The 23156-nt window shown below is 59.0% G+C and overlaps 1 protein-coding gene across 1 annotated transcript in view; it reads left to right on the top strand.

Annotated features, from left to right (window-relative positions):
* Positions 1-23097, top strand: part of CEP112 (centrosomal protein 112) — a 448869-nt gene extending 425772 nt beyond the window's left edge. The window contains exon 28 of the transcript XR_010838020.1: positions 23063-23097. The gene's annotated coding sequence lies outside the window, so the exon portion shown is untranslated. The remainder of the gene's footprint in view (positions 1-23062) is intronic.
* The last annotated feature ends 59 nt before the right edge of the window (positions 23098-23156 follow it).

Genomic DNA, 23156 nt, shown 5'->3' with positions numbered 1-23156 from the left:
TGCTCCCCGGTCGGCCCGAAAGGACCACCGACCACAGCCTGTCCAGCCGCAGCCCTCACTCCAGTCCTCGCAAAAGCCTTCTCTCAAGAAGTGTACGCGACTGCTACCCTAGCAAAAGGGACCTCGGCAGCATCTCAAGCTGCGGCCCAAAGTCCTGCAGCGGAACTGCATCCTCGGGCCTCGGGTGGGAGAATCGGGGGCGGGAGCTGACGCGAGCCGGGGGCCGTGTGCCGGCAGCTGCCCGCCCCTCGCAGAACGCCCGCCTCGGGAGATGGGGCGGCACGTGCGCGTGGGAGGAGGGACGGGAGCCAGCTGTGGCCCCTTGGGGGTAGCATCTTTGAACACCTGTGACCTCTCCTCCCCTGGTCCCCAGTAGCGTCTCCTCGGTCACACACCCTCTGAATCACGCCAGTGGGGGTGCTCACCCGTTCTTTGCGTTTGGTCGGTTCTTGGGAAATTGTGATGAACTCTCAGTGTGGCCTGCTAGTGCAAAATCATATATATTATTTCTTCCAGAATCCAATCCAACATTTCTTTTAAAAAATCGTCTGCTCATTTAGATATGATACACTACAGCCTACGTGCCCCCGTGGAAAAGAGGAGCATCCTCCGTGGAGCCCCACCTTCCCGCCCCAGGAGCTGCGTGCACAGCTCCGCATTCTCTCACCCAGAACCCCTGGTCAGCAGAGATGTGCGTGGGGGTCACGGTCACAGGCCTTGGCCCTGAGACGGAACGAGTCCACGCGTGGAACGGGATGCTGGGAATGTAACGCCAACGCGTGATTTTTGTGACGTTGGAACCCACACGTCTCCGTTTGGACACACGTGCCCACATGTCTCCGTTTGGACACACGTGCCCACACGTCTCCGTTTAGACACACGTGTGTTTTATGAACCCAGACTTGTTAGGCAGACAGACGTGTTGTCCAGGCCCAGACTCGGCCATTTACTGCCCGGCGTGGCAGGTCCTGTAGCCCTTGGGTCCTCCATCCCTCCTCCAATCCCCTGTGAGGCAGGCACCGGCCCTGTGTGCAGCTCTGGGCAGATAAAAGTGACTGAAGCTTGTCCTTGCCCTTAAAGAGCTTAGGGCCCAGATGTCCGGGGAGAGGCCCCCTTACCGCCCAGTGGGACGGGCCTTGGATGTAGGTAGACACAGGGGTCCCAGGGGGGCCCGGCCCCGCTGAAGAACCCACAGCGAGATGGGGCACGAACTCTGCCGGAGGGAGAGGTTCTCCGAGGCTCCACGGGTGCGCCTGGCGGTTCAGATGTTACAATCTGTTTTGACTTTTTTTCTTGCAACCGTAAGAGTCCAAGACAAGTAGTAAATGGGCCTGGAGCGCGGATTTTGATGCTTTAGAGGGAGTCTTTCTGCCTGTGAGTCTGCCAGGGAGAGAGCGCAGATGGTCTGCTAAGGGGCAGGGGGAGAAAGGGCCCCCCTAAGCGCATGGCCCCAGTGCTGTGTTTCCAAGAGAGGGGCAGTGGCTTCCCCGGGCCGAACGGCTCTAGAGCCCTGTGGAAGGCTGGCCCGGCCCTGGGGCGGGGTCCGGGGCAGCGTGTGTCTGGCTGGCTGGGAGGAAGGGTGAGGAGCTGGCTTGGGGCCTGGTTAAAGGCTTATCAAAGTCTTATTGACTGGCCGACTTTGATCTCTTATCTTCCAGCCAGAAGAGGTAACTCATATGCTCACTGATTAATTGCATCTGGGTGGAGATCACGTGCATTCTCGATATCAGCGGCTTGTAGGGACAGACCAAGGTCTCTGTCAGTATCCCGCCTGAGGGTCAAAGTTCTACCCCGCTCACCTTCTCATCATTTGTATGAAGGCTGCAGAGGCCGCTGGGGGCCTGGAGGGGCTGCTCAGTAAATGTCACTTTCCTCCCTGCCAGCCTGAGTCTGACATTACTCACCATTTCGGAAGTGGAATATGCTTGAACATTCCTGGAGAACTTTCCCAGACTGGATTCCCGTTTTTATCTCTATAACAGTCTTACAGATAGGCAGGGCAGGTAGGGCCACCCTGGTTATGGGGCTAAATGGCACTGAGTCACCGATGGAGGGGGACCCACCTTTGCCCCACATTCAGACAAGCAGTCAGCGCAGCCCGTGGACGGGCTCCTGGCTGCGGAAGCTCAGCTCCGATTCTCGCTGTGAAGCCCGTGGTAGCCACCGATGTGGTTCACTGTTAGCTCTGAGCTCGGCGTGGGTCCAGCGTTCTTTTCTCCACCACGGCCTCTGCCCTTTCGCAGCTGGCAGGACTCTTTTACAGGCACAGTTCCCCGTAATCCTGGAGATGGATTTTGCACTATCCTTGACCTCCTTGATTTGAACCCCATAAGTTCCTCCCAAGCGCGAGTTCCCGGCTGGGCCTGACTGAGCCTGGTGCCCATGGTTTGCACGGGGAGTCCTTGGGCAGTGTCCTAACTGGAGCAGGTGACTGTCACCCAGTGTCCGCTCTCTGAGGCCTCCCCTCCCTCGGGCACTGGCTTCTTCCCGCTTTCACCCTCAGCTTTCCGGCCTGCATCTCTGGTGGAAGCTGCTTGAAGCCACTTTGCCCACAAGCGTGGAGAGCATGTCTGTGTCCCCTGTCCTACCCCCGACCCCAGCCCTTAACCAGTGACCAGCACATGCTGGGGCGTAAATAGCCCAGCTCCCTCCTCCCCAAGCCAGGATGACGGCGAGGGCCGGCCTCCAGACCGGCCTGTGGGCCGAACCCAAGTTCCCCTCCATGAGACACCGCTGGACATCACGGGCCGCCTCCCGGCTCCCCTACGGGTTTTCCCTGAGACTGTTTCCTGATAATTCACATGAACTCCCATCTCAGGGTCTGCTTCTGGGTCAGCCCGACCTAAGACGGTTGCTGAAGCCCAATGTGGGTATCTAACCGAGGACAACCTCTTACACTGTAACGCTCTCCCGTCGGGGTCTCACTCCTCATGGAATCCGGCCCCTGACGGTCCACAGAAGGCACTTCCTAAAACGCGGCTCAATTACACAGCTTCCCCACCGGCTGATGATGCGCTTCTCTGTGAAGTCAAGGCCAGAGGGTCAGGTTTCCGCGCAATCCAGCCACGCCAGCTCCCCTCTGGATACCCGCATCCCTCTCGCGCTCTGAGCTCCTACGGTAAGATCCCTCGGGGAGCCAGCCCCTCCCCAGAGGCTGTGTCTCGCTTCCAAGCCTTTGATGCCGCTGGCCCGCCTTCCAGGGCTGCCCCCATGTCATCTCATCCTGGGTGGGCTCAGCGCCCTCTCTCACCCCCACCCCCCATCCCACGGGCATCTCCACTGTGGCCCTTACCCTGCTGTTGTCACGCCGTCCGCTTCTGGGTTCGTCTCTCACACACCGAGGGCTCCAGGAGGACAGAGCCTGTGTCTGACCGTCGCCGACACCGTCCCTGAGCCTCGGACGTGCGTGGCCCGTGGCGGTCACCTGCAGATGTGGGTCGGGCTGACCTGGCGACGCCTTTTGAAACTCGGTGCTCTGAACTGAATCGTGTCTCCTCTGAAGTTCATACGTTCAACCCCTAACCCCCAACGTGGTGGAGTTTGGAGGCGGGGCCTTTGGGAGGCGATGAGGGTTAAATGAGGGTGTGAGGGTGGGACCCCATAATGGGATTAGCGCCCCTATAAGAAGAGGAAGAGGACAGAACTCCCTCTCCTTCTGCCATGTGAGGATACAGTGAGAAGTTGGTCATCCGTAAGCCAAGTAAGAAAGCTCTCACCAAGAACCAAGCTGGCTGGCACCTTGATCTTGGACTTCTAGGCTCCAGACCTGTGAGAAAATAAATACCTGTTGTTTAAGCCACTCAGTCTATGGAATTTTGTTACGACAACCAGAGCGGACTAACGCCCCCGGCAGAGTCAACCCAAATATAGACATTTCTGAGTGAGTAGGAAAGCACCTGCACTGGAATCCAGCATTAAGACCTGCTAGAATTTTTTTTTTAAAAAACGATAGAAAAAATAAAGGCATCTCCGTCCGTTCATTTTATCTGCATATGATGACAATGCTACCGCCCATTCGTTTTGGGGTATCTTGGTCCAGGCTTGTCTGAAAATCAGTGGACTAGCTCACCAAGCCCAAAACCTGGCCTCCTGAGTCTCCAGAGCAGAGCTCTGGGCCCCCGTGCAGAATTCTGACATGGTGACAGGTGCAGCCGGCAGCTCTGTCTGGCACCACCGGGTCAGGGAACTAAGGCAGGTCTAAGGCCGGACTCTCCAAATGCTCTCACTCCATGATCCCACCTTATCTATTTTACCCCCCTTTCCTGTTCTACTTTTAAATTTTTTGTATTATTTGCATGTGAGATACGAGGTCAGCAGGAAGGCAGGTATCCCCAAAGCCAAACGGTGTGGATCCATCAGAGATGAAGGCAGGGAGGCCAGCCTGGAGGAGGATGCACTCTGACCACTCTCGGGGTGCGTGGACATGAGCTTCACCTCCCTAGGCTCAAAGTCACCTTTTTTAAACAGTTCTCTGCGGGCCAGCCAGACGGGTGGTGTGCACTTTCTTACTGTCTTGAGTGGGGGAATTGGGTGAGAAGGGGTCTCCCAGACCCCGCCTGCTCCATCTGCACCCCTGGCCACCGGGCAGCCCTTGCCTCCTGGCCTACGGGACTCCAGGGGGGCGCCCCCCTCCTGCAGCGCCAGCACGTTGGCCGGGGCTTTGCTGCCAGCGGCGGTCACTGCCCTTGCCAGGAACTCGTAAGGGTGATCCCACAGCCAAGGCTTTGTAGCCCCTCATGGAGAGCGAGGCCGTGTAGCTTCCCCTTCAGCTGATCCAGGGCCCGTGGGCCTCCCCCCAACCCAAGGCCATCAGCCTTTAAGAAACAAAGCAAGTCCTTCTCCGGTGCTCAAGATCCTTGCAGGGCGCTCCGCCAGGGCCCACAGGGGCAGAAACCCAGCCCCAGCCGTGTGGAAACATCTTCAGCCTTCCCCGCAGAAAGCTTTGGGGAGGAGGGCAGGGGAAGAGTTAAGTTCTGGGCTGAGGCTTCAGTGTTCAATTTCTTTATTTCCTGTTGATGACATTATTGTCTTCCTACAACCATTGACACATGTTGCTTTCATCTGTTTCGTTTCAAGACATGAGTACACTCGCTGGAAACTATGCTTAATAGCTAAACTCGAAACATTTGGATTTCCTTTCCTTCTTGACTCTTGCTGGAATGCCGCATTCTCTGCCGGGTTGGTTTTTTGGGTGGTGGTGGCCTGGGCTTTTTTCGGCCACCATTTTTAAACCAGCAAAGAGTGGCTGCCTGGCCCGTTGCCTCGGGACCATCTGTTACTTAGGGGATGCTTCACTTGGGCGGGTGTGGGGAGGCCAGGGTGCATCCACCCCCTCGTCGTGGTGGTTGCCCGGCATCTCCCGGCCTCTTCTTCGGCCCAGCTCCCTCCCCTGCCTATGCAGCTAGGGCATGGGCAGGTGGGTTCTCCCCGAGGTGCCTGCGTCCTTGAGCTCCTTGACTCATGGCTTAGACCCCCCCGAACAGAGCCGCCGGAACAGAGAGGTGAGCGTGTCCGTCTGGACCCAAGGACTCCGGGGAACAAACAGGCCTGGCTGCCTGGGCATGGCAGCTGGACGGGCCTCCCCCTGGCGTGGCCTCGGATGGCAGGCGCCGTTGGAAGCAGGCCAGCCTCATCTGGTTGGAATTGGGTTTGACACATGTTTCCAAACCTCGTTGCAGCCACTCAACCTTCCCCGGGCTGGGGCGGCATCGCCTGTTGACACGCAGTCTGCAAAGGGAGCGAGTCAGCTCGTGGAAGAGCCTGGAAGGGGGCCGCCCACCTGGCCCGGGAGGCTGCCCCGAGCTCGGCAGGCCCAGCTGCACCAGGCTCACCAGAGCGTCTTAGACATTTTCTCGCGGGGAGGCCGGGGCGGGGGGCCGCGGCACAGCCGGGTTCTCTAAGACGGAGGTGAACATCTACAGGGCCCCTACTGTATGCACGGACTTCCACGTCCACCCTCCTGTTTCACCCTCTCTGTACTGGGGTGGTTTAGTCCCACTTCACAGTTGAGAAAATGGAGGACCAGAAAGGGCACAGTCTGTGCCCAAAGCTCACACAGCTTTTCGGCGGTGCATTTGGGGCCTGAGCCCAGGCTGCAGCCTCCCTCTGGCTGCGTCACCCCCGTCCTCTTCCCAGCAGCCTTCGGTGCAGGTGTGGGTGCGATACCATTCAGCCCGCCTGGTCGCCCTGGAAGGGCCCGTGGCCCCCTCCCTCCTCCTCTTCCCCCACTTCGCCCACCCTGGGCCCTTTCTGCCCGGCCGATCTGCGTTTCAACCGGGCAGGAAGCCAGTTCACCGAAGCTAACAGGTAGGCGAGTGCGGTTGGAGGCATCCTATCCGGGGGAGAGGACGTTTGCGGCCACCCTGGGGCCCCTTCAAGTCTGCAGGCCTGGCCACGAGTCTGAGATGGCAGGAAGTGCGGAGCACAAAACTTTCACGGCAGAAGGCTGTGTGGCGAATAGAGGTGCTGAGGGGCCGGGAAACACAGCACTCTTACCTGTTCAGATTCACCAACGCAAGTCCCCTCGCCGAGGAAATGGGCTGCGAATTCTATAAAACTAATGACGTACTTTCTTTCCTCCGTTTTCTCATCTGGTATTTCCAAGCCGTTCGTTTTCTGGTCTGCGTGTGTGTGTGGGCGTGGGCGTCTGCATCGGGCGGTACAGAGACCCGCGTGCGGTCGGAGGGCGCGAGCAGCATGCGGCAGAGGACGCTGAGCCGTCCTTCAAAGCTGGCGTTCCTGAGACGGCCTGTTGGCCTGTCAGGTTGTCCCCAACAGATGCACATCCTGGGGTGCTCGGGCCTCCAGATGGCCTTGAACTGCAGCTCTTCTGCAACCCTGGAAAAACGGGCCAAGACCAAGCTTATTTAAAATATTGTCCGGGTTAGAAAAAGGCATTTCAAAATGGCAGGGTCGGGACTTCCCTGGCGGTCCAGCGGTTAGGGCTCCGCGCTTCCACTGCAGGGCGCGTGGGTTCGATCCCCGGTCGGGGAACTAAGATCCCGCAAGCCACGCGGCACGGCCAAAAAGATGAAAGAAAGAGAGTTAAGGCGGGTTAGTGGTGGGCGCCAGGGAATTCCCTCACCCCCCCATCATACGTTCAGTGGGTGAGAACGCGTAGCCAACTGGACAAGGAATAAAAGTCCTCTCAGTTTGCTGGATCCCATCCTTAAAACGGCAGCGCAGGGTAGATGCCTTCGGATATTTAGGCCCGTGAGGCCTGGCTCCTTCCACTCAGGGGACGGGAAGCTGACGCTGGACCAGGGCTTTTACAAAAATGCCCCTCTGCTAAAGGGAGCCGGCCACGGCCTGCAGGCCCACGCACCGGCCTGGAGGGCGGCTCTCGCAGCAGCTGCCCCAGGAGGGCACCTAGACACGTGGGGCTGCATCTTCCCAGGCCGCGCCCCCCCACCCCCGCCTCCGCCAAAGTCCCTGCCTCATCAGCAGGGGGCTGGGCGACCTTGAACTGTCGACTCAGCCCCTCTGAGCTTGCAGCCTTGCCGGGCTGGCGGCCTGTGCCCCTTGAGGAACGGCTGGGGGGCGTGGAGAGCCTGGCGCGGAGGCTGCTCTTTCCCGCCCAGCCCTGGCTGCTCACCACGGAACGGGGGACCTTCACGAGGGCTCTGGAACCCCCCGGACGGGACGGCTTCTCGGTCTGACCCGGGCAGCCACGCGGCCCCGTGATGGGAGGGCCCCGCTGGGGTTGCCGTCTGCTGTGGCCACAGCTCGACCTTCCTCGTAAGGGCTGCGCGGGGACTGAAGTTGTGTTTTTCACTGCGGCAGGTTCCGCCGCATATACTCGTCTGTGAAATAGGCTGATAAGTGGGGTCGGGTGAGGGCTGAGGGAGGCGAGCCGCTCGCTCGCGGGGGGCCTGGCCGCCAGGGGTGCCGCTTCACCTCTGCCACCTTTTGCTGGTGTCGCCTGCCGCGTGCCCTGGGCAGGAGGCTCCCTCCCGACCTTTCCAGTGCCCTCGGAGGGTGTCCCTCCTTGATCTCCTCTATCTCCTGGACTCCGAACCAAGGGTTCAAATATCTAGGGCGCAGGAACCCAGACGTGGCACTCGCAGCGTCTCCGGAGCCCTTGAAGGCTTATCAGAAAGGAAACTACTGGCGACTCAGTCTCGGGTTTATGGCCGCTGGCTCTCGTTACGTTATGGCCCTTTTACTGCCCCAGCCCCAAGGGTTCAGACGGCGCCGCTCCTTGTGGGGGAAGATGGCGCCAAGGAGGGAGCCTCCCCTCCTTCCCTCAGGGGACAGGGACAGGGGCGGCCCTGGATTCCCTGGGGCCGGGCAGGCTCTGGCTGTGGCGACGCCTGTCGAGGCAGCACTTGCTGGACTGAGGGCGGCCACCCTGCCCACGTCTCCAGGGCCGGCTTCCTGGGCCTCACGTGCCCCCCGAGCAGGAAAGTAACATCCCAGCGCTATAGCGTCACTCTGCTGTCTCCGCGCCCGCGACTGTGGCATATTCTCTTGGTCCTCATAAGATCCTGGGTCTATCAGGTGCCAGCACTGAAAAGTGGCAAAGGAACCAAAAAGGACAGCTTGGAAATTAGGTCATGCACGACCCTTACCAAGTAGTTATTTGTCCTTAGCTCCATTTTATGGATGGGAAAATGAAGGCCTCAAAAAGATATATAAATAGGTAGGTAGGTAGATAGATAGATAGATAGATAGATAACAGATAGATAGATAGATAACAGATAGATAGATAGATGGTAGATAGATGATAGATAGATAGATAGATAGATATAGATGATAGATACATAGATGATAGACAGACAGATGTTAGATGATAGATGATAGATAGATAGATAGATAGATAGAGATGATAGATACATAGATGATAGATAGATAGATGTTAGATGACAGGTAGATGGGGCTTATTCAAGGTCACACCTCAATGGTGGTGGGGTCAGGATTTGAAACTTGATTTATCTTCCTGACTCCTGAGTCCAAAATGTGCTGTTCGCTAATTCCCCTGGCCCTGCCTTCACGCCACCGCGCTGGGCTCGGGAGAAACGGAACGCTGGGTCCTGGCTGCTTTGGGAGCTCTGGGTCGGTCAGGCTGTCCTGACAAGTGCCCCTGCACAGATCTAGCACTTGGTATACGTGAGACAACAGCCCAGCACAGGCCGTGTGGTGAAGTGCGGGAAAAAATGCTTCTGTGACGGGGCGACCGTGGCTTCTTGCCTCCGTGTGGCCCCCTTTGTCCCCGTCTCTTCCCGGCCTTGGGGGCCCCTGGGTGAGGCCCACCTCAAAGAGTATGTTTATAGGGGAAACACCTTCTAACCTGGGTGTTGGAATGTTAGGGGGGGCTAAGAAATAGCACCCCTTTCCCCGGCCCCAGGGCACAGCGGAGGGAAAGCAGACGCAAGGGCCGGGCGGATGGAGGTGAAGCGTCAGCGAGTGCCCGGCGGGGACCAGCGACAGGGGTCCCCATCAGGCACGCTCGCCGCTTGACACTGGGCTGCAGAGACAACCTCGAACCTTCCCGTCGGGCCTGTGCAAGGGAGAACGGGGTGACTCTGCGGGTCAACCCCGAAGAGGGAGGGGCAGAGCTGGAGAGCCCCATCGTCCTCTGGGACCAGGGCCCCCCACGTGGAAACTAGAGGAATAAGCAAGGCAAACACGCGCCCCCGCAGGGCGTGCGGCCAGGACGCAGCCCCCCACTGACCAGCAGAGGACAGAACCCTCGCCTGTGTCCACAAGGGCGGCTGGAAGACGTGGTCAGCGAGGAGACCCCCCAGCGCCTCCGCCCCGAAGCCTTTGAGCTCTGTTCACAGAAGTGGGCGAGGCCACGCATGGAAAACCCAAAACTGTCCCCCTTGCCCTCCCCCACCCCTGCACGTCCCTCCAGAGTCAGGAAAACAGGGAATCCCCGCGCTGGGCCCACTGCACCCGGTGAGGTCGCCCAGCCCCTCTCCCTAGAGCGGGAACTGAAATCTGACAACGGCTGGCCGGCGGTCACCGCAGGGCAGCCAGACATCCCTTCAGGGCCTCCCTCCAACCTCCCTTCCCTCAGGGGGCAGCAGTAAACGCCCGCCATGCAGGGCACTGGGCTGGCTTCAAAGACGGCGGGAGATGCAGGTGGGCTTGCGTACCCCCTTTGGTGTCTGTGGACAAGGCTCTGCCCAGAGGCCTCTGGGAAGCCAAGGGCCAGGACCGGTAGACCAGGCTCCTGTAGCAGGAGGAGAGCACAGAGGGCCGGAGAGGAGCCCCAGAGGCACTCGAGGCCTTCTGTGGGTGAGACCCGCCCGCATCCCACCGGCTGCACCAGCGGCAGGCAGGACGTGCACCCCGGCAGGAAGACGTGACACGTCGGTGGCCACCGAGACGCTCACCCGAGGATTCTCGTGAGACAGGCCTTTTCTCCAGCGCAGAAAATGAAGGAGGCTGGAGTCTCCACCGAAAAGGTTCCGTGACACACAGCATCCCGCGTCCCGCAGGAGTTTAACCTCGATCGTTAAAAAATTGTGAAAGCGAAGGGAACCAGCAGGCTGAGGTGGGTCTCTGCTGCCGATTATGCGAAGCTCCGTGGAAGGCGCCGTCTGAAGATGGCCCCCGGGCTCCCTGACCTCCCCCCGTGGGGCCCATCTTCCTGCCGGTGGGAGGAGCAGGAAGAATCATGTAACACGTGGACACACAGCAGAGCGGAGGGCACTGATGCCCAGCAAGGCTGCACAAAGAACGACGGAGCGTTTTCAGGCGCCCGCAAGTCACACGGTAAGAAGTCGGCCGGCTGCAGCCCCGAGCCGCGTCCTCGGGAAGGTGAGATGTGTCCGCCTTGGGAAACCGTCGCGCCAGGAAGCAGAGCGCGTACACCTTTCAGAAGCTCCGCGTACCAGCTAGAGTGTGTCCGCGCCAACGCCGCCGTAACTGTGCCAGGATTTTACTCCCATCTTAGAGTTAAGGGAAGAGAGTCTCCAACAGCCCCAAAGACCCGTAGGCTGTCCTCGACGGGGAGCCGGGCCCGGCCCAGCCGCGCCCCCCCCCCCCCCCCCCCACGGCACAAATTCTCAGCCAGGGCTCAGTGTCCCCGACCGCGGTTCTCACCACTTCACTGTGTCACCTCACCAATCCTCCTGACGGGGACGTCTGTTCCTCTCTTTCCATGCTTGGGGAAACCGAGGCACGGGCAAGCGACGGCTCTCCAGTGGCGGGGAGCTGAGGACTTCAGAGCCTCCGTGTTGACCTCCGCGCCACACTCTCCTGGCTCACAGTGACACTTCAGGATTAGAGAAACTCCCCCCCCCAGCCCCCCGAGCCCACGAGGCCAGCCTGCCCACCCTGCTCTTGCTTTTTCTACTGGTTTCCGGAAAAGGGCCGCATCCTCCTGCCTGGGGCCTGTGCGGGTCCCGCTCCAGCTGCCCCAGTTCCAGCCACCCCTGGGCTGCAGTTCACCGACTCCGGGGAAGAGTCTGGGGTCCAGGCTCTCCCCCCCCTCCCGGCTTTGCATCCCAAGGCAATCAGAGCCCCATCTTGTGCCCCCGGCTTCTCCTGCCTGGCACCTGCACAAAAAATACCGACACAGCTGTTGAGTTACGAAGTCTCCCTCCTGCTCACTAACGTCCCCAGACAGGCCGCCCAGGGCAGGGCGGGCACCACGGCCTCCCTTCCACTCTGGGGCCTCGGTGCCCAGGGGTGGACGCCCGCCTTCCTCTCTCTTCCCGTCCTGGATCCTGAGAGCAGGCCCGGCTTCTGGGGCAGCCCAAGGGCACGCAGGACCTCCATTGTCTTGTAGAGTTTAAGGTTGACACCTTTTCACAGGGAAATCCAGAGTCCGGACGCCCTGGGGCTGGAGTGGGGGGAGGGGGGAGGGGCATGGCCCAGGTCGGGCCCCCGCAAAGGTCAGAGCTCAGGGTGGGGGGCTGGGGAGGGCCGGGTCGGTCGCAGAAAAGCCAAGTTTGGGTGAAGCCGCTGGCTGCCTAGGAAAAGCCCAAGTGGACAGAGTCCTCGCGGCCACCCCTCGCCCTGCCCGCCCTGGTGGCAGAGCTCGCCCTCGCCAGTTTCAGGGTCTTGGCCTCTGGAAGCCTTCCTGAAGCTGGGGGCTCCCCCGGGGCCGAGCATCCACCAGGAAGACCCTGACACCCCCCTCCCGTCCCCGCCATCTCCACTCAGCAGGCAGCCGTCTCACACCTGCCCCAACACCTGGCCCTCGGTCCTCAGGTCTTCTCTGAGCTTGGTCTGGAGATGGGGGGAGGGGACGGAGCCCCTCACTCACTCCCTATTGGGGACCATGTTTTCTGGCCCCCAAATCAAGCCACCAGGTCTTGATCGTTTTCTTTCTTGTTGTTTTAGATTTTCGAAACTTTTAATTTACATTTTGGTCTTACAAATGATCATTTTAAAATTGACTCTTCTGTAAGAGGTCTTGATCATTCTCTGATTTGTGAATTAATGGATTCCCGTGAAAAGTTTTGATCTTCTTGAAAAAACAAATTCAGTTCTGGCCCAACTCTTCAGACAAGGAAGATTGGGAGCAAGATTCCACCAACTTCAACAGAAGACTGGAGACCGGAGGCCAATCTTGTAGCTGATTTTATATCTATTTCCCTCCCCCTGGACTGAGTATTTCTTTTTTGCAGAACTGAATTTTTTTTTTCAAGAGGATCAAATATTCCACTTAATTTTTCCCTAACATTTCCTAAGTGTTGGGGTGACTCCTCGAGATTGTCAAGAGGATTGCCCAGTCTCAGTCGTTACTGTGTCTTGCTCTGTGCTCAAGTTATTGGGGAAAGTGGTTATATCAAGAGAACATCAGTAACAGGAGTGAAGCTCAATTCCCACTTTTTGATTTATGTTTGGGATACTAGTGTTTCTGCTAAGAAGCCGTATCTAACACGCCGATGATTCCTCCTTGTCCGTTCAGGGGACCTACTCTTCACGGTACCCCTTCATTAAGATGGTCATCAAAGAACAAAAAACAAGACTTCTCCAGAGCAGCTCTGGGCCAGGCCATTCAGGAATTGCCCCTCACCCCCATCTAAGTTCATCGACAGGAATGTCGTCATCATTCAGAGAATTAGCCCCAAGTCCCTGCTCCTTGTGGCACCGTTTCTAATCCCAAAGACAGTCTCATTAGCATGTCTCTTCGAGGCTCCCATCCAGAGGGAACATTCGTTTCCCTCTTCTAAATTCAAATGTGATAACTAACCAGTAACGCTCATATTTACCTTCTAGACCAATAAGTTCTGTGTCTCCATTTAGGGGAGAACATTCTTGGGAAAATGTGACAGCAAAGTAAATGTTTCTGAGTGTGATCAAATGTCACTATCCCATAACCCACTAAAATCTCAAAACGATTTTGGTGTTCATTTCATAAACTGCTTGGAGAAATTTGATATATTTCTTATAGAAACTTCCAGGGACCTTTGAAGAACTTCAAACAAGTTTTAATTGTGGCCAGTTCATGCTGGTCACGGCCCCCATCCATGTGCTGTCATGTAATGAGGTGCAAAAAAGATTCCTGTCACCTGTGTGTATTGCAACTTGGTCCTTAGCGTCAGCAATGTTGACTGACAGGGCAAAAGTCTTATCAGCGGGTCTGTTTTTGCCATGCCCCTTCGCAAAGGACGCATCTCTCAGTCTGTGGGTCCAGAATCCGGGCATGGCTCGTCTGGCTGCCTCTGGCTCAAGGTGTCCCACGGAGTCACGGGCCAGCTACCAGTTGGGCCTCCAGGCATCTCCAGGCTTGGCTGGATAGGAATCCTCTTCCAAGATCACTAGGTTGGTAGGTAGCAGGCCTCGTCTCTCTCCACGTGGGCCTCTCCACTCCACAGGGCTGCCTGATAATCCTAAAACAGTACCCGAGACAGAAGTCCTAGTCTTTTCGTAACCTCATCTCAGTAGGGACATCCTGTCACGTCTGCCATATTCTAGTTGTTGGACGTGAGTCAGTAAGTCCCCTTGAAGGACTCGGAGGGAAGGAATTACACGGGGCATGAAGGCCAAGACGCAAGGGTCATCGGGGGCCACCTTACAGGCCGCCGACCACGGCTGTTCTTGACGCAGCGACTAAAGGCTTGACTCTGACGGGGGCGCTTCCGAGACCCGGCTCCAGCGCCCAGGCTGGCGTCCGCGCCGCTCGGCCTGCGCACGTGTTTCACCCGTTGTTCACTATTTCACAGGTCACCTCTGTCCACAGTGCAGTTCAAGCGTTTATTAAGCCCCGACCTTGTGCCAGGGGCTGGGGTGCAAGTATCATACGACACGGCGCCTTCATCCCGGAGCTCACGGTTGAGTGGCGGGCCCAGAGCAGGACACACCCTGAGTGTCCTGCTGAGAGGTGCAGCCCGAGTACCGTGGGAGCAGGCGTAGGTGCTCCCGGTCTGCGCAGGCGTAGACGCTCCCGGTCTGCGCAGGCGTAGACGCTCCCGGTCTGGGCAGGCGTAGACGCTCCCGGTCTGCGCAGGCGTAGACGCTCCAGGTCTGGGCAGGAGGAGTCGGGCGAGGAGTGAAGAGGTCAAAGAGGGTGGCCGGGTGGCCAGGGGACTCCTGAGCGTAGAGGCGCAGAGGAAGGAAGACGGATGCTCCGTGTGGGGTGCTCTTGGTGGACGTGGGGGCCGCAGGAGACCGAGCGGGAGGCCGGCCCGGCCGGCCCCCCGAGCGCCGTGCTCAGAGCTCTGGGCCTCATCCTGAAGGTCACGTGCAGCCAGGAGCGGATCTGAAGGCAGGAAGGCCGCGGTCGACTTGGGAGTACAGGGCGCTCTCTGTGATATAGCATCACGCCGCGAGGCGGTGCCGGGGCCGGGGGCTGTAAACCGCAGGCCGGGAGGACGCTGAGAACGTTGCGCTCTTCCCGACGAGAGATGAGAAGGGTCGGAGCCAAGTGCTGGTTGCAGGTATGGGGAGAGGGTGGCGCTTTCGGGCGGTTGTCAGGAGGCAGAATGATCGGGGCTGGGCGCTGAGTGGGGGTGCATGAGGGGGAAGGCGTCCGGACGCAGCCCGGGCTGCTCGCTGGGGCGGCCCGGATGCTGGGGCCCTGCCGGACGGAGGTCGCCTGGCTTCCACGAGGCGCAGAGGAAGTTCCGTTGGTTTCCAGAGCCTTGGGTTCGAGAGCCTGTGGCGGGCAGTCCACGGTGGGCAGGACAAAGGAGGCTCATGAAAGAGGTGGGGCCGGAGGGCTGGGAGGTGCGCGTCTCGGGAGAGCGGGGCTTGGAGCCGCGGATGGGGACAGCAGACTGGCCCCGAAAACGCCTTAGGTGGCGGGACCCAGAGAGGCAGGAGAGGGAGTCGGTCCTTGATGGAAAGTCCTGCCCGAGAAGCGAGAGGGCCTTGAGAAGTAGGGGAGCTGCAGGTAAGCCAAGCCATACACACGGGTCCGGATGGGCCCCTGTGACTTCACGCGGGACGCCTTTTCCCCGGCTGCCAGGGGCTTTCGCGGGTGGAGGAGGTGTAGACGCGAGTGTAGACGCCTCCTGAAAGATGTCTGTCAGCCCACCTCCTACTACCAGTGCTTTAATGCCAGGGGGGCAGCGGGTGCGGACCTCGCTAGAGCATCGGTGCAGACGGGACGGAGGGAGGATTCCACAGGCAGCGAAGTCCAGACCCTCGCCAGGCGTCCTGGGCCGCCGTGGCCCATCCTTTGAGCCGGGGAGGCACTCCGTAGCTGGCAGAGACGCTGAGAGCAAGTCAAGAAGCACTGACGTGAGAGAATAAAGGAACCGATTTCAAGCCTGGCGCAGCTTCACTTTCCAGAAGTTGTTTAAAAGGGGCAGGGCGAAACCTCAGGAGCAGAAAACAGCAACGTCTATGGAGAGAGCTCAGGAACACAGACCTGTTTATCTGCAAAGTTTCACACGTTGCCGGTTGGAGTGTGACTTCAGGGATTTCTTTTCCTTTTTTCCTATCTGTCTTTTACTTCCTTTTCTGAAAATAACCTTTGTGTGTGTGTGCATCTGCTTGACACTTTGGAGAAGATAAGTTCAAAAATCAGAGCCTCTTTCTGGATTTGTTTGGGTATTGGTGGTCTCTTCTTGTTCCGTGTGCAGACCACCTCCTGGAAGTCGAACTCCACAGTGATTCCTGGTGGGACCACAACGATGACAGCAGTTTGTAGCTCCATTTATAATAAATATTAAAAGCACTTGAAGGTACAACAGATTAGGAAGTTTTAAGTTATCGTTTTGCTTAACTGTGTTTTAAACGGAACAGACCGAAGGCGATCATTTTTATTAAAAATATGCTTCCCCCACCAATGCTGCTAGGGATGGGATTTCCTAAGGAAACCTCACTTTTTCGATTGTGGCTTCAAAATCTCCACCTTGACATCCCCACTCCTCCCCCACCCCTCTCCAAATGGGAGGAAGTAGGGAGAGGGTGGCAGGAAGCTGAACCCATCTTTTCCTGTTCTTTTCCTCCTCCCAGACTCTGTAAAAGCCCATTCTCCCTTAGGTGCACCAGCCCCACTGAGATGCACGTGGAAGCATCTGTCACCATTAAAGACTTGGTGGAACGCCCCAGGAGCGGGGGCTGAAGGGAGTCCACTTCTGGGGGTTGAGGCTGTTCATTGGTAGGAGCTGAATGACATAGGCTTCTGCGGAATTTCCAGCTCAAGCCCTGTGATGAAAGGAAAGCATCCCAAATTATTATTATTATTCTTTAAAGTAGCAACCTTCCTTTATTTAACTCACTTGAGACTATTTGACTACCTTCATAATTGTAATAATTAAGATGGCTGATGACTTGTTTCGCCTTTTTTTGTTATCATTTAACTTGGTGATTTATTTTTTAAAATTTTATTGGAGTATAGTTGATTTACCATGTTGTATTAGCTAAATTCTATTGATCAGCGCTACCATGGAAGCCAAAGACTCAAGATGCTCAGGACCCCCTCTTAGACAGCCCTGCCTTGGGTCTCCTCACCATAGTATGGGGGGGAAGAGGATGGAGTAGGAGTCAGAACCCTCGGAGGTTCTAGCTCAAATGGGCCAAGAAATGCTGGGAAAATCTCCTCACCTCCTCTTTGCTTAATTTTCCTCATCTCTTAAATGATGGGTTGGGTTAGATGACATTTTAAGGGCTCCCCTGGCTAGAAGATGCTGATATTTGGGGGGAGTACTGGATAGGATGCCTTCGAGAGCCGGCAGACAGCACAGCCCCCTGTGTCACCCAGCCCTGCTCCTCTCCGCTGGGAAGTCAGCGGGGGGGTGGGGTGGGGTGGGGTGGGGTAGGGGGTGTCACCTCTCCAGGACCTCCCTGCTCAGCTTGCGGGTCTCCAGCCCAGAGTGTGGCTCCTAACTGGAGGGCATCTTGGCTGCGGAGATGGGAGTTTCTTCCCAGCACAGCTGACAGGCTATTGAGGAAATGGGTGACTGCACAGAAATCACTGCCATGTTCTGAGCACCTGCGATGTGTTAAGCATGGTGCTGGATGTTCACCTCACGGCAGCCTTTTGAGGGGTGTTCCCTGCACTTCACAGTTAAACACGCGGGGCAGGGCCTCAGAGCGGTTAGGTGACTTGCAGTCTCTAGAAAGGTTACCCGAGTGTCTCTCCACCCCACCCCCCCTCCCCAAACAAAGCTACATTGTCTAAGGTGCCACTTTTCCAAAGAAATTAAAGACAAAGCCATGGAGTCTTAAAGAGTCATGTCCTGGGTCCGAGCTCCTCTGAAGTCGCAGCTGGTGTGACTTCCCCTCCAGAGGGGTTTTTGTCAGGCTGACTAAAGATTGGAGATCTGGCCAGATGCCTCTCAGGGAGCCCTGAGTTTTCTGGGATTCTAGGATTTCAGCCCAGTACATAATTGCAGAAAAGAATTACTCTCTGCTTTATTAAACTTGTCTGCACTTAGGCCAAGTGGGCTGTTGATCCTCGGTAGGGTTTGTCTTTAAAGGAGGGGGGAGCAAGCATGTGCAGAAATCCATCACCTTGCTTTCCAGTTTCCAGGCAACCGCGCAGGATTACAACAAGTCACGTGACCTGGCGGCTGCCAGGAAGAAGGGGAAAATGGAAAACTGTGCTATCTTGAGAAAGGGGCCGGGTATCAGCAAAGGACTCTGGATTCTCCTCCAGAACTGTTATCAACAAGTAGTCGGAGACCTGGAGGCTTGAGAGGGCTCCCGGCTTCTGGGTCCCCAGCCCAGCCCCACTGATGGGTGGGAAATGTACCACCAGGGGACACAGGCGAGGGGTAAACTGGGGGGAGGGGAGTCACTGGCCCAAGGTGACCGAGCACCTGTTCTGGAAACCAAGCACTCCGAAGGGTTATTACTGAGAGGACCAAACTGAGCTCAGCCTTGCTCCTGGGGCGCTATCTCCATCCACCCTTCTTGTCGCTACAGCCCTGGGCTAACGAGGGAGCAGGAACGGAGCCCTTGGGTTAAAGCCGAGCCTGTGACGGTTAGGGCTGGTGGGGGTGGCAGTGGAGGGGAGGAAAACCACCCGTGAAGACCAGCTTTCCACTTCCTCTTTGAAAGCCTCCTCTTTCTGATCATTGTTTACTTTGATTTTGGATGTTTGGAGTTTGCAACCTTCCCTCCCTCACATTGCGTGTGCGCACACGCGCGCGTGTGTGTGTGTGTGTGTGTGTGCGTGCGCGCGCGCATGCGCGGGTGCGCACACACTCACATGCTGTTGTTGTTTATATTGCAGACGCTTTTATGGCAATTCATCCCCTCTGTATACACTTTTGGCCCTAGGATCACACCCTCTGTGGCCGAAAGACTCCTGAGAACCACAGGGACAGCTTTGCTCCTGGCTCTCCCGGGTCACCCAAGGGGGTGGGTGTGCAGCACTCTGGAAGGCCGGGCTGCTGGAGGGAGCTGACCTCAAGTGGACTGGCTTCCAGTTTCCTTGCACCCAGCAGCTGTCCCAAGGCAGGGCGGAGTCATCTGGCCACACCCACTCACTGGCCTTCCTGGTTTGTCCCAAGGTGGCCATGTGTTTCATAGCCTGGACCGCTGGCTTTATGCCAGCCTGGCCTCCTGGGAAGGTGAGCCCAAGGAGCAGAGCACGGACACAGAGAGGCAGGTCTTAGGGAGGGAGATGCCCCCCCCCACCACCACGGTGCCCAAGAGCTGACAAGTCTGGCACCGTGGCTTTCCAGAGCTCTGGTCCCGTGTCACAGCCGGGAGAGCATCTTCCCTGCTGCCTGTCATGTTCCAGCAGGTCATGGGGTGGTGCATCCTCTTCTGCTTTTCCTATGGAAACCTAAACAGACAGAGAAACACACTTCTTGCATGTTTTAAAGTCCTAAAGGCCTAATGAAGGTTCGAGGCACCTCTGCATTGAAAAGGGTTTGCCGTCCATTCAGTGCACTAAGGAAGTAAATAAAGAAAAAGTGAGTAGAGTTGAAAGCCACAGCTCTGAGGATGCCAAGCTCTTCATCTCACCTCTGGGACAAATTTGGGCTTCACCTTTATGTTTTTTAAGAGGAGGAAAAATCAATTATTAGCTCTATAGCAACAGACGAGTAAATAATGTTCTGGGTTTGTGGTATGTTTTCTTATTACTTTAAGTGAGAAGGTTGTACCTCCTAAATGTTATTGGATGGATGTTGCAAAGGATTCAAAGGTGACAGTGGGGTGAGGAGTTTTCAATACATTAAAACTGAGAGTTGATGGGGAAAAAAGACATCCCATGTCTGTTTAATATGTAACGTATGGGATGATGGGGGGATGCTTCCAAGAGAGTGTTGCCTATGCAGCTGCTACAGAAAGATGGTCGATGTACATACTGGGAGAGTCCTGATGGCCAGGTTGGGAATTTGGGGTTAAATCTTCAGGATATTGAGGCTTGCTTCCCAGCGAGGTGTCAGGGCCCCTCTCCAGCACTCAGGCCTCTGCTGGCAGAGTCACACCCCCATCTTCACACATCCACAAACTACGCACCTTGACCGTAACTCACACTAACTCACACTCGGAGGCAGGAGCGCACAAGCACGCCCATGCCTTCTGCGTCCAGGTCGAGTCCCTCCTGTGACACTTCGCCATCCCATCCCGGTACTAGCCACTCCTTTGACAAGCTCCTCCAAGCCCAAATTCCCAGGGAAACTTGAACAGAGGTAGAAAAGTGTTCGATGATAGAAAAAAAACAAAACAAAAAAACAAACAAAAAATACTGTCTGCTTGCAGTTCTTGCGATGGCCGGGATGCCACAATAAACTGTTGCTTTCCCGAGCTGGGGAGGACGGAGCAGGCCGGGGGAGGAAGCCAGAGCAAAAAGGCCAGAGCACTTGAAAGGCGGAATCAGAACTCGGGCCGGGAGCCCCCGGTGGCCTCGGGGGCCTGGCGGGGGGCGGGGGCGGGCTGGGCCGGGCCGGGGCGGGCGCGGGGCGCTGTCCCTTTAAGGCGGGAGGCGCGGGCCGGCCGAGCGCGGCAGTGATTGGCGCGGCGGGATCACTGGCGGCCCGGGCCCGGCCCGGGGGAGTCGGCTGGAGCCGGCTGCGCTTTGATAAGGTCCTGGCAACTCGGTAACCACCCGAGCGCCGGGAAATAAAAATAACCCCTCGCAGTCATGGATCGCCGGGCCGCCGGGCGTCCGAGGCGCCCGTCTCCCCCGGCGAAAGCTGTGCTGTAAAAGGTGGGGGCGGAGGCGCGGCCCCGGCCGAGCAGCTTCCGAGCCGGGACCCCCCCGGGCCGGGGGCTAGGTCGCGCCCAGCCGCGTCGCGGGCGCAGGGCGCGGGAGAGGGTCCGGCCCGGCCGAGAGGCGGCCGGGAGGGCGGCCGCGAGACGGACGGCCCCGGAGAGGGGCGGCGGGGGCACCAGCGGCGGCCCGGAGCGCGGCGGGCGCGTACCTCCCTTTCAGGACCGTGCGCCGGCTCGCGCCTTTGAAGTGCACAGTGAAATCCACGGCGCAGTTTTTGTTGGAAGCGCCCGGAGGACGTTGGGTGCCCGGAGTGGCTGCTGGAAACGGGGCCCGTGTCGAAAGCCGGGCCGGGCGGGGGCCGGAGGGGCCGAGGGCGGCCGCGGCGGGGGCGAGGCCCATTCGGATCTTCCGCAGAAAGAGGGGCGGCGGGGCGCGCCTCTGCCCCCTCCCTCGCCGCCGGGTTCCCCGCACTCCCTCCCCGGCTGCGCGACTCCCCCATGTTCCCCGACGCCGGGACCGGCCCGGGGGGGCCCGGGGCCGCGGCGGCAAGCCGATCCGGGGGCCGGGGCCGAGGCCCTGCCCGGGGCGCCCGCGAGGTCTGGGCGCGGAGCGCGCGCGCGGACCCCTGGTGAGTGCGAGGCCGAGGCGGCGGGCGGCCCGCGCGCTTTGATGTGCCGGGCGGCCCTTTGAAGTGGGCAGGCCGGCTATTTCGGGGCGCGCTCCGGGCGGGCGCTGAGAGGGGCGGCGGGCGCGGCGCCCGGCGCTCCGGGGGGCTCGGCCGGGGTGGCGGGGGCACGGCGGAGAGACTTGTGCGAGTGGCGGCCGCGGCGGGGGCGGAGCGGGGGCAGATCCCCCTCCCCCGGGGGCGCCGCGCCGGGGCGGTGCTGGATGGGAGTCTGGGTGCGAGTGTGCGCCGGAGTGCCTTTGGGAGGTGGGATGAAAGGGTGGCGGCGCCCCCCGCCCCCTCCCCTCCCCTCCCCTCCCCCCGCCCCCTCCCGCCTCTCTCTCCTCCCCTCGCGTCCTCCCCTCCCAGCCCCGGTCCGCGCAGAGGGGCCCCGAGCGCCGGCCGAGGCTCAGTCTGCGCGCCCGAGCGGCCCGAGCCCGGGGCGCCCGCGTCCCCCGCGTCTCTCCTGCCGCCCGGCCCCGCGCCCCCGGCCGCCCCGGCCCCTCGTGCGGAGAGGCCGAGCCTCTGCGCGTCGCCATTGCTGGACCGGCTGCCGCTTTCCGCGCTTCTCCTGCGGGCGCCTCCGACCCGGGCTCGGGGGCTGCGACCGCCTGGACGCGTCGGGGTGGATTGGGGCCGGGGGGCGGGACGGGGGGGCTCGGCGGAGATGAGAGCCGGGCCTCGGGCCGCCTTGGTCTTCCAGGTAACGGGGCCACCCCACCTCCCCTCCGCCCGGGGAACGCGGCGCTACCGGCGGCCTGAGGCCCCGCACGGGGGCCACGCGCGCCCACCCGGAGCCCAGGGTTCCCGCCCCAGGTTCGGGGTCGCGCCCCCCGCCCCGCCCCTGCCCTCTCCCGAGTTTGATCCTCCCCTTGCTGGGGAAAGCGGCTGGTTTACTGGTTAGATAAGACTTTTTGCTTTTGGGAAAAAGAGGCTTGAGGTCAGCCGAGTCTGGGATTCCTGGCACAGGCAGTGGTAGCGTGAGACGGTTTCTGATCCGGTTTTGTAGGGTTTGCGGCTCCAGGAGGCGGGGGGCGCGGGGGCGACGGGTCGTGAGGCTTCTCTGCTCCCTGGCAAAGTTGGAAGATCAAAGCCTTGTCTGAGTGAGTGGATTTCTGGTTTGGGGGAGCCCGGAAGACCGAGGTGTAGACTGAGCCGGATTCTTGGCGGGAGGCGGGGGCGCAGCGAACGCTTCCATCTGGGTTGCGGGGCGGGGGCTGCAGCCGGGAGTCCGGGCGCCCGTTCCGCCCTGTGCTGGGCGGGCTTTCCTCCTTCGTCGAGGCTCTTCTGAATTTTTAAGGAGTGGGAAGGGGGGGGGCGCAGGGGGAAGGGGTGTGGGGGGGAATGGGAACCAGATGCCGGGGACGGGCGCGTTTGGAGCTCGAGTTATCTGTGCCGAGAGCCGAGTTGGGAAATTTACCGAAATTGGTTTCACCTGCACACAGCCCAGCGGCGCGGGGTGCGCGTCTTTGGAGTGGATGCTGTCGGGGCGAGGGGAGGGTCGGGGCGAGGGGAGGGCAGGGGAGGGGAGGGCCGCCCTGCGTGCGCCCGGGCCGGTGGGTTTTTGGAAGCTGGTGTCTTCCACCTCCCGAGCCCTCCGCCCCCCCTCCCCTCCTCCCCGCGCCCCTTCCCCGCCCCCTTCCCCCTCCCCCCTCCCCCCCAAGCGTGCAGGGAGCTCAGATTTCGCCTTTGAAAAAGCAGCGTCTGATACTTTAGATGAGCACCTCGCAGATAGCTGGGTTGCTTGATTTGAATTTGAGGAGTTGAAAAGCCTGTTTACTTTCTTGCTTTGATGTTGGGTAGATCTGGTTTTGATTATATCAATACCCTTTTCTCTCCCTCTACCCCCCCCCCTTCCTTTTCTTCCCAGAAAGGAGGCTCAGATGAGTCCCTGCTGACTTGAGAGAGAAAGAGAGACCACGCTGATTGCTGAGAGGAACTGGAAGGAGAAAAAAAAAATTCCTCAAC

This window comes from Kogia breviceps, chromosome 19 (genome assembly GCF_026419965.1).
Source record: "Kogia breviceps isolate mKogBre1 chromosome 19, mKogBre1 haplotype 1, whole genome shotgun sequence".
Classification (NCBI taxonomy): Eukaryota; Metazoa; Chordata; class Mammalia; order Artiodactyla; family Physeteridae; genus Kogia; species Kogia breviceps.
This window is presented reverse-complemented; position numbering and strand designations above follow the sequence as displayed.